Genomic DNA, 12,189 nt, shown 5'->3' with positions numbered 1-12,189 from the left:
ATAAATTAAAATAACGGTTTCGATTATCGATTATCGGTAATTATTGGGGATATTGTGAGACAAAACTTAACAAAGATCACTCCCAGACTTATACATTAAAGTTCTGTAAGTTTTAGAGAAAATCTGTTCAATCGTTTTTCAGAGTTTATAAGGAACGAACTCACACAGAGAGACAAAGTTGCATTTATATAATTCTATCTATCTATCTATCTATCTATCTATCTATCTCTCTCTCTCTCTCTCTCTCTATATATATATATATATATATATATATATATATATATATATATATATGTCTTTTCTTTCTTAATGGGTCATCACTTATCAAACAATGATCACTTCCATTAGAGGAACAGAAAAAAAATGGGTGAGATGGGTAGAAGATTACTTAAGAGGAAGCTATAATCCAAGAGAACAGGTCAGCAAGTATTTGTTTGCATTAGATTTGAAGACGACCATACTACAGTTGGTTTGGAAGCAGACTCATGATATCTTGCTTTATGTATGAGATATTCATTGAAAGAAACTTTGTTCATGGACGTTTTGTTTGATTTTTGGAAAAGAGAGAAAAAAAGAAAGGTTATTTTGAGTGGCTGGAGCTAGGTGTGTTCCAGCTGTGAATGTCTTACTAGAACGACCGGTATTCGGGCTCAATCGAGTAACTATCATGAGCTGGTAAGAAAATTTAATTTACTTTTTCAGTCGGGCACTTCTTGGAAGACAATGTTCTTCTTTCAGATAATCCGTTTTTAGTCACGTGCAAGCGACTCTATAAGTCACTCCGTCAGTCGGTCGGTCTGTCGGTCAGTCTGTCGGTCAGACTGTCGGTCTGTCCGTAACACTTTTGTGCTTGGCCTTTTTGGTTAAGATCAAAATTTGGTTAAGATCAAATGTCTGTTGTTAATAGATGCTGTTCTTAGCTTTTTAAGCTTTTCTTGGCCTTTTGGCCAAGATCAAAGTGTAGTATCTGTTCTTACTACATGCTGTATTTATTGTGATATAAAGTGGGGGATAACTTTTCTGTATTAATTTAATGTAAAATGATCACTCACTTTACAACCAGTCAGTCTCAAAGCCATTCAAGTCATTCTCCAGATCATTCAAGTTGTTTTTGAAGGATTCTAGTTATTTTTTAAGCATTCAAATCATTCTTAAGGTCATTCAATTAATCCTTAAGTTCATTAAAGTCATTTTAAGTCATTTACTTTTTATTTATTTAAGTCATTTCAGCCCATTTTTCGGTCATTTTAGTTTATCTTTAAGAATTTCATGTCAATCCTACATTCATGCATTCATTCATTACATGAGAGAACGCGACTGATGTAACGTTTCACTGGCATTTTTCTTTGGTGAAGAATGCTTTGTATGTTGAAATTACTACATATTTCTTTTTCCACACCATTCAACAATGATCATATTTATCAACGACCTCCCCGATAATACTGAGTCCGAGATGGGTATATTTGCTGATGATACAACGCTCTATAACATGCATGAAGGAAGAACAGATGTACATAAATCCAAGACCATGGCTGAATCCATAGAAAAAGGCCTACAGACCATACATGAATGGGTCTGCAAATGGATAGTAAAATTTAATGCTAGTAAGACAAAGCTGCTCTCCTTTAACAATTACCTGAGAATTCTTTCTTCAAACTCCTCCGTTTAACATTCACAGGAAATATGAACTGGAATAAATACATTGAGGATATTGCAAAAGCTGCTGCAAGGAAGGTGTTCCTCTATCATGCAAGAAAACTGTTCACACCTAAGAGTATCCTGTTCCTCTATAAGGCCACCGTATGCCCATTTATGGAGTATTGTTGTCATATCTGGGCTGATACATCTATCACTAGTATCTCCCACTTGGATACGGTCCAAAAAAGGGGATAAAACCTAATAGGTCTGTCAACTAGGCTCCAACCCCTGTCCCATCACCACAATGTTGCATCGCTATGCCTGTTTTACAAGCATTTTAATGGGATGTGCTGTGATGAACTCATTACACTTGTGTCCCCTCGATGTATATATCCCTGACAAACCCACTTGGCAACAAAATCACACCCCTTCACTGTTGAGGTGCCTAAATGTCAGAAAGTTTTCTACTCAAATAGCTTCTTCTCTAGAACAGCTGCACTTTAGAATTCCCTTCCTGCTACCTGCTTCCCGAACGGTACTGATATGCAGAAGTTCAAATGTAATGTAAACCAGCTTCTTGTTAATCTTTCTTAGGCATGGTCCCAATTAGTAGCCTCTTATGTCCAAGTGGCAACATGCCTTGTCTGGGGTGAAAGTGAGTAAAAAAAAAAAAATTATGTATTAATATGATATTAAAAAAAAAGGCAACATCAAAGATTACCCACTCTCACATTCTTGTACAGGTTGCCAAGTTGGACTTTTTAAAACCAAATTTCGCAAATTTAGCCTTTTTTTTTTAAAGCACTTTGCCCTTGATAATTTGAATTTGGCCTTTTCTGAAAGCATTTTGTATTGACTAACTAAAAAAAAGAACAAGCAAAATATTATACAGATAGGTATTAGTGTTGTAACGATTAATCGGTATCGATATCGGAACAATTGGTGCCTATTTTCCGATGCCAAAATGATTCTCTTTATTTTCTTTTTTATTTTATTTTGTTTAAAGAAAAATCTTCCATTGCTTGTAATAATTATAAAAATAATAAATATTTATTGATTTTAAAATACCAGTAAAGCTAAAATCGATAGATCATCCTCCACAAGTGTATTCTTACGTCTAGGAAAATATCTGCATATTTAACAAGTGTTTTTTTTTTATGAAAATCGGGGAAAATAACAGCTCTATAGTTAAATATTTAAAGATTTATAAAGAATCGGAATCAGAATCGGTAATCGTATCAGAATCGGGAATTCAATACGGAATTGTTAATTATATCAGAACCGGAAAAAATATTGGAATCGTCCCATCACTAATAGGTATTAGACATAATTCAATATTTGCAAAATTTTACATTATTTTTGACATATTTTTTAGGGCACACAATCTGGATACAATTTCCCTTTTTAAAATTCAAATATTTCAGAGATGTTAAATAAAGCAAGATTCCCTGAATTTCGATTTCATTTTTAAACTGCTAAAGCCGTAAATTTCATACTTTTTGTAGAGAGAAGCAAGCCAGCACCCCTAAAAGACAAACACTCTGACTTATTAGAAATTGCAATGGCAGCCCCGTCAGCATTTCCTTGCTGGGGCACCTCAAATAGTCAGAAAATAAACTTACTCCACTCCAAAGAGTGGAGGGGAGGTCTGGGAGAGTGGACATCACTACTCCGGAATAATACCTCACCTTAACAGAAAAAAAAGGCAAGTGAAACGGCTTGGTTTCTGCCAGACTGGTTATAGAGACCAGCTCCTCAACAAGTGACAAATGACTGCACTCCATACTTCTACACACTACATCATAAATATTCATAATCTTGAACTTGGTTAGATCACCTATAACAGAATGATGGAGAAATTACATATTTAACATCAATATTATTCATGTATGGAACAAAGAAAGTTGAATGATGATGGCTAATATTCTCCTTTTCTAACCGGATTACCCACAATGCAACAGGCACTAATAATCAAGCGAGGTTAGTCGAGCGTGTAATTGTTATTCAGATCTGAAACCAGCTTCCTCAAACCATTTAGAGAGAAAAAGAAGAGAGAGGGAGAGAGATAGAGAGAGAGAGAGAGAGAGAGAGAGAGAGAGAGAGAGAGAGAGAGGAGCATGACTGAGTAAGCAAGGAAAGGAAAATAAAATAAATAAATAACAATAAACGTTACTTTCACTGAGGAAATAAAGACCGGCCATTCACTTTAGAAGTGACTGCTTTAGCCCTTATTAACTTGATTTTCTATGATTGCAAAGTTAGAAACAAGGTCGGTTTTTAATTGCAGGGGGGCGGGGAGGGATCCAACTCTCTAAAAGCAGCATTTTAGATGGGCCAAATATATATATATATATATTGGGTCAAATATATATATATATATATATATATATATATGATATTTAGTAATGTGATTGATAATTTAAAATTAAATTAAAAATCCGTTTCATAAGAAGGAACAACAACAAAATCAATTATTTGTACGATCGTTTCGGAAAACAGTGTTTTTATTGTGGTAGACATCAAGTTACGGACAATAATTATTACATATAGTTTTTTAATAAACAAGGTTTCCTCATCAGCAAAGTGTGAAGGGTTTTTATTAAATTTAAAAGACACCATAAATAAATCTAGCATTAAAAGTAAGGCAGATGTATCATGAAAAAATTAAAATAAAGGTCTGGATTTAAAATTGATAAGAAAATTAATATGGGTTAGAGATAGAAAAGAAATAGAGTAAAATATAAATTTGGTTTAAGTACAATATTATACATACATACATACATATATACATACATACATACATACATACATAAATACATACATACATACATAGACAAATATATACATGCATATATATGAAAAAAATAGACACATATACATATACATAGATATACAGATATATACATAAAAATATAGGTACAAATATTTACCTTTTAATTTTTCGCCTTTTGAAATCAGGAACTATATATATAAATCCCAAGTTGAGATGTTCTCCTTCTCTGAACAAGTATAGTGCAGTACCTACACTTTGATCCCCTCTCGAAAAGCGGCCTCTTTTACTGTCAGTAGTGTTGTCCACAACACTGTGCATATACTATGAGTCTAGGTTTGAATGGACCTCATGCCAAGAAATAGATGATTCAACAATCCCCAAAGTTCCTTAATTAGGAGCCTATCACTAGATGCGATTTTGTATCCAGGAATTTTTAATGTTTAATAGTTTCTACTTACCACCACTAACCCTAACCCTAACCCTAACCCTAACCCGCCCCTTTTCTGCAGAGTGGAATGTTAAATATAAAATCAATTTTTGATGTGTGCATATCCAGCTTCCCGAAAGGGGGATTCCGGATGGGATGAAGATAAATGTTTTTTTTTACACAGGAATCACCACTTATCAAGGTCCGGAGGCCACTCGAGGATAAGGGTTAATGGTTATACATTAGTCAATGTGATTATAGCGGAGTAAGCATGAGTAGTGGAATTTTTTATAAATTGGATTACCTAGGGGGACGGTTCATCAAGAATTTGTTTACGTTTGACTTTAAGACAATCAGATTGTAGCCAGCTGGAAAGCAGGCAAACGGAAAAGAGTTCCACAGGCGTGCAGTTCTAAGAAAGAAACTTTGTTCATGGAATCTGCATTTACATTCAAATAAAGAGTGTGGGAAATTATTGATAGTGGTTTTGGAAAGACGAGTGTTTTTCATGAAAGTTTGGTGAGGTGGGACCATAGATTGAAGCTCAGACGAGAAGGAGCGTTTCTCTCTCAACACTGCACTTTGTTATAACTACTATTATATAATAGTCATTTTGTGTGCGTATGTGCGTGTGTGTAGGTGTGTATGCATCTGTGAGTGTGTGTATGTGTGTGTGAGTGTGCATATGTGTGTGTGAGTGTGCATGTGTGTATGCGTGTGTATGTGCATGTGTGTGTGAGTGTGTGTGTGAGTGTGTGTGCGTGTGTGTGCTTGTGTGTATGTGTGTGTGAATTCCTTTCTCATAGGTTCCAAAACGGCTAAGCCTATCTTTTGCAAATTTCACACAAAGTTCATTTATATGTCTGGCAGTGTTCTTAGATATGTTTTGTACAGAAATTCACCCGATAAGTATCGGAAATTAAAAAAAAATACGATCTTAAAAATAGCTTTTCTCTCCTTTAGATAAAAAAAAGAATAATTTTTACAAGGGAATATTTAACGTTATACCGGCAAAGGAGATAATAAACTTTCAGTAAATCATTTCTACTTAAACAAACTGATGTATTATAATCTGGAGATATAACACTACATCATCTGCTGTGGTTATACATTCGAAGCTGGCGTTGCTTTTCCAGATGCAGGCCTCAGTAGGTGATGAGCAGGCCTTGGTTTGCTTAGTTACCACAGTCCTCCTCTCAGAATTGCAGACAAAGTCCAATTCAGAGGCAAACCTATATAGTGGGAGCAAGCGTAGCTGTTGGAATTGCCAGAAAGTGGTTCGAATATAAAAAAATAACCTTTAGCAGGCGTACGTGACGAGGAGCTCACGTTAAAGAGACGTAATTGGTTACGTCATCGGAACTGAGGTCATGATTACGTAACACTCATTATGTCTTATCCTTGAGTGGCCTCTGGGGTCTTGATAAGCAGTTAACACTAATTTTCAAAATGTCTAGAAGTGATGCTGAAACAATGGAATGTCTATTTGTTAAGTTGGAGACTTGAAGCAAAACTACGGAAAGAGAGTGAATTGAACCGGCAGTAAAGATTTGGCCTTTTTGATAGATTTGTGCTCCAACCAATCACAATAGAGATGAGTGGAGTCATCACGCGTTACTTCCTCAACAGTCTTATGTGCTATGTTTCAGTTCGAGTTCTCACAAATTAAGCCCCCCCTCCCCCCCCAGGCTAACACTTGATTTCTCTATGAGATTCATAGATACTTCGCGTGTTCCATTATCTTTCAAACGTTGAGCTAGTAAAGATGTGAATAACTGGCCTTCGGGACAAGATCACAGTGTAGTATCTGTTCTTCAGATGCTCCACTTCAATTTCTTGTTCTCTGTCAGTGGAGGAGAAATCCTTAATGACTGAGACAATTTTTATTTTTGTTCCTTTTCTCCACGTTAAAAAACGACCCTGGTGTCTAACTCTGTCCCGTGGGGAGGCATTGTAAATAGGAACATTCATTTTTCTTTTCTCAATCGATGAGTAACCCATTTTGTATTTTAAAAGCGGGGGGGGGGAGACAAGGAGAGGGGTGCCTGGCTTTACCCGGTCGTAAAAATTTTAATTCGTTCAAATTTCGTATATATTATTATAGAGTCGTGATTTCAAAACTTAAAAAAAAAAGTATTTGGGTGCCATCAGCTAGAATTGAAACCAAAAGCAAAATTGCAGCATTCAAAGCTGGTGACGTTACCACTGAACCAAAGTGACGCGCATATAAACCTATTAGAAATAAACTAAGATCAATGTACAAAATTATCGCGATCTTTTTTTTATTTTGACCCCTTAAAAACTAGTTTCACCGGCTAAAGACCCATAAAAGAACGGACCATAAAAAAATCCAATCATTTGAGGGTCCTAGCGTCGCTCTGCGACTTTTTGTTTCGGAAGAGATAGAGTTTGAAAATATGGAGACGGACAGACAGACAAATAGACGGACAGATAGACATAGTGAGTTTTATTAAGTAGATTTATTGTGGTCTCTTGATCTTACCGGATTCCTAGACAAGAATTCATCTATTCTGGTGAAATATCCAGGTAAGTGCTGTTATTTCGGGTTACATCACGGGAGAATGATACTATTTTCCTCCTATGAGCCTTCTGATACTACCAGATCAGGTTGTTTGAAGAAACTAGCTTCGTGACCTAAAATGCACTAAACATTGATGTTACTGTTTTTTTTTTTTTTGCATTGCCATTGCAACACTCAATCATGTTCTGCAAAGTTAAAAAACAAAAACAATTTTCCTCTAGAAATCAAACATACCAAGCACAATGACTAAATATTTGAAGATATGAAATACAAGATTTGGCATTAAATAAACTAAAAGAGTTTGTTACGCCATAAAATAAAACAACCAACCTCATATGAGCCAATGCATAACTCTGTTGGATGGATCTTATTTGGCTTTCGAATGATATTCTATTTTAGACGAGCAGATGTATCCAGTGTTGCCCGGTATTATACGTAACGTTAAATTCCTTTAGAAAAAAATGAAGTAACAAAAAAAAAGAAGGAAATAAAATGAGACATGTGCACGCGAGTATTATTTTCTAAACAGTTCACTTCTTGTAAGTAAAACTCGAACTGAGATCGAAATCAAAACCTAAAGACAGGGAGTCAAGTACGATAACCATTAGGCCAGCTAGACACAATCTTTAAAAAGTATTTTCAAACCTACTTATTCTTTACGTAAGTAATCTGTCATGTGAACGATTCGCGCATGCACATTCGTGAAACAGTTGACAAACAGATAGAAATTCGACGACCCCCCCCCATGTACCAATTTTTAAATGCTGACCTCTTAGCATTCTTCTTTTTCGGATGAATACCGATCAGAACGTTTTCCACATGTCTGAATACTCTATATACCAAATTTCAAGTTTGTATTCCAAAGATTTGTTGAGTATATAGGTTGAGAAGTGTCTTCACACACATTCTCACTTTCATATATAGATAGGTTTTACTTGTGCGATAAAGTATCCTCTTATCAGGTTGTCTTTATACAGAAAGGACAAAAACATTCAGTGTCTAGTAGGAAATTCATCCCCCTCTTTGTATAATAAAGGCCTGTGTTTAGCGTTATTCATCGGGGAAAACAAACAATGCCCCAATCATAGCAAACATTAACGCCGGTCAAAGCAACAACGGTTCCTGTAATATCTCACTCAAACAGTAAGGTGAGACGTGTCGTACAAATAAGTTATTTAGGATCAGTAACTCTATGAGTTTTTTTATAATTTGTATTATTTAGATTCTTCGAACTACTTTTCTCATCTTGGATACAATTTTAACAATGTTTCAGTCGATATAACCTCTGATTTTTTTTCGGGTATATCTTGTCCGACTCGGGAATCTTCCGCTACAAAGAGCCGTGGCATAGAGGTAAAGTACTTGGTGAAATTAAGTTGCAAGTTACACTCTTCTGGAGGTTGGAGGTTCAATCCTCAGTGCGAGTGACTCTCAAAATATAATTTTCGAATGAGTTAGGATTTCTAAACAGTCGTGGCTGACGGAACAGGGACATGCTACTCCCTTGTGAATCAAATACAGGATTCCGTTCGAAATTTTGTACAGCTTCCAGAGTTTGACAGAAAGATTACCAAGTTCGACAGAAAGATTCCAGAGTTTGAGAGAAAGATTCCCAAGTTTGACCGAAAGATTCAAGAGCTTGACAGAATGATTTTCAAGTTCGACAGAAAGATTCCCGAGATTGACAGAAAGATTCCAGAGTTTAACAGAAAGATTCACAAGTTCGACAGAACGATTCCCGAGTTTAATAGAAAGATTTCCAAGTTCGACAGAAACATTCCAGAGCTTGGCAGAAAGATTCCGGAGTTCGACAGAAAGATTCCAGAAGTTGACATAAAGATTCCCAAGTTCAAGATAAAGATTCCAAGTTCAACATAAAGATTCCCGAGTTCAACAAGATACACCTGAAGAAGGTCTTAAGTAACATCGAACAAAACATAGAAAATAACAGATAGAAATAGTAATACAAAAAGATACAAATCTGAAACATCGTTTGTTCAATAGAAAAAGAAATGATTTATTATGTTTTGCTGGATTTGATACTATAAAGAAAGAAATTAGAGTAAAAAAAACAAACAAACTACTTCTTCCTTTCTGACGAAACATCAACATATCTATAGGAGCTTCTATAGCGTGATTCATACTCTCATTTTCTGTGTCTTCCTCAATATGGGTGATCTCCACTCCCCTCCCCCCCAAAAACCCACTAAAGAAGAAAAAGCAAATAATGTAATATTTCTCTTATACGTTGATTCGACCATTTTCACTTATAAAACATTAAACTTTAAAACGTGGAAAAACATAACTAAACACACATATCCTCCCGAAATGCTGTTATACGAGTTTTATTCTGAAGTGTTCCACAGTGAAAAAACAGCAACACAATATCTCCTTCAAGATGATCTCCTGCGTCACACACACACACACACACACACACACACACACACACACACACACACACACACACACACACACACACAGTAAATCGAACTTACTAAGGGAGATAATAACTTCCGGTGAATACCGGAAAAATATTCAGTAAATAAAACGTTGTTTAGTAAATCGTTATTTTTTTTGCATTTTTTTTTTTTTTTTTTTTTTGCATTTTCATACACCAAACATGAATATAAATATCACTAAAACATTCGCTGAGTCATAAGCTTAATTTCGGTACTTTACTTGTCTTGGTGGGTTGCCTGTAGGCTGAGATAAACCGCGTCACACACACACACAGACAAACAGACATTAGGAAAATTTATAATAAGAAAGATTAGTTCTTCAATTTTGAAATATTGGCGACCGAAATTAATTCTGATTGTTTAAAGTAAGTTTTATGAATTTTTCAGCATGTTTTAAAGAATAGAATAAAATAGTGTCAAGAAATATGTTTTTCCATCCTCTTTTGGTAAAAATCACCTTAGACCCGAATAATAGGGTAGAAACCACATCATAGAATCGGCAATCTTTATTAAAAAGGGTCATTTTATTTTGTTGAAACGCAGCCTCTGCATTTGTTATTCTAATAACTACCGATGCCGCTGAAACGTGAGCGTTTGAGACATCGGATGAAAACAAGCTGTTTTCACAAATGACCGTGATAGTAGTGACGAGCCGTATGCAATTACTTCAACTAGTATAAGCACAAAATTTAACTGCCGTTTACCTGGCGGGCGTGTGCTATTTATATCGACTGAATAGATCAAGAAAGAACTTGCCCGTTGATATTTACAATCAATTTGGAATTTAAAGGTTATAGCAGCTGTTGCAATTGTCAAAATAATAATATTGTCCTGGAAAAGTAATCAGATAGTGTGAAATATTCGACATCTTTATTTTGTACCAGCAATATCAACCGGCGTTGACCGGGGGCATAGACAACAAAATAGAAGACTTAGAAAATGTGTAACACTCTTTTTTCAACTCTCTCTCTCTCTCCCTCTCTCTTTCTCTCTTCGCGTTTCATCCACTCTAGGACTCTTCAGGCTTATGCGCATAAGCCTGAAGAGTCCTAGAGTGGATGAAACACGGAATATTCAGTGTAGCTTAACCGCCATATATATTTTATAACTTACTAACTAGCTCTACCTACGTATTGAGCACTTTTGAAGTAAATACTTAAAGTTTACGCATACATTTATACATTCGTATATTAATTTTATGTGAGTAAATGAAGTAGTTATATATATATATATATATATATATATATATATATATATAAGGATAAAAAGAGAAAACCTTAACTAAAATTTTGTAAATAGAAAACGGGAATCATCAGCTGCTTACCATGTAGTTGTTTCTGATGGGTGCGTGTGTGTGTATACAAATTAAATGACAAACGACTATATTCCAAATTTTATCATGTTGACCATCTTACAATTTATTCCTTTAATTACGCTAACATTTACAATTCCTGACAGAAACTGTTTTAATTTATATTTATTGCGGACTATTACCCTCATCTTTTCTTAGTTGTTTCTCGATGTTTCGGCCAACTATTCCTCTGGCCTTCGTCAGATGTTAACCACGACGAATAGGAACTCTGAATCTCCTGACTGCATTCACTGCAATACCTTCGGGGTCCATGGCGCAGTTGATAGTGACGTTGAATCTCTACAGTTCCAGGTGAGAATTGGCTGAAGATATCAGTTTCAATCCTACCAAAAGCCGGCTATATATATAAGAAGAATCAAAAAAAAAAAAAAAAAAATATCAAAATAGAATGAAAGCACCCCTACCCTTATTTCAGAAGAGTCGCCTTCCTAAGGAAGTAAATAACCTCATAACACTATAAAACAATATACACATTCCCAAACCAATAAAAGCAAACACACGCGCACACACACACATAAACACATTCCCAAACCAATAAAAGCAAACACACGCGCACACACACGCGCACACACACATAAACACACACACACACACACACACACACACACACACACACACACACACACACACACACACACACACACACCCTACCCCACCCTAAAGGAAAAGAAAAAAAACATTAGCAGAAAGAGAGAGCGACTACAACCAGGTCAGCGGCCTCCCTCGACTAGCCCAATAAAAGAGCAATAAAAATTGAACATGCCAAGGAATAATAAACACTTACAAGCCTCCACCCCTTGGAAAAACTTCAAATTAACTACGAAAATTGCCATTTTTACATCTCCAACACATTTGAAAATAATTTCTGGCGAGGACGCTTCACATAACGTCTGAAACGCGCGTAAAAACAATTTCAATAACTTAAAAACATTATTACAATGATTCAAACATAATTCTCAATGAAAAACCAAGACTCGG

At 35.5% G+C, this 12,189-nt stretch overlaps 1 long non-coding RNA gene and 1 pseudogene across 1 annotated transcript in view; both read left to right on the top strand.

Annotated features, from left to right (window-relative positions):
- Positions 1-12,189, top strand: part of LOC145260387 (uncharacterized) — an 876,688-nt gene that overhangs the window by 174,366 nt on the left and 690,133 nt on the right. The gene's annotated exons all lie outside the window — the stretch shown is intronic.
- LOC145260804 (U2 spliceosomal RNA) lies at positions 928-1,053 on the top strand (annotated as a pseudogene).

The sequence above is a fragment of the Euprymna scolopes genome, chromosome 36 (assembly GCF_053919585.1).
Source record: "Euprymna scolopes isolate OS-2025 chromosome 36, ASM5391958v1, whole genome shotgun sequence".
Taxonomy (NCBI): domain Eukaryota; kingdom Metazoa; phylum Mollusca; class Cephalopoda; order Sepiida; family Sepiolidae; genus Euprymna; species Euprymna scolopes.
Note: the sequence above shows the minus strand (reverse complement) of the source record. Positions and strands in the feature narration are given on the sequence as shown.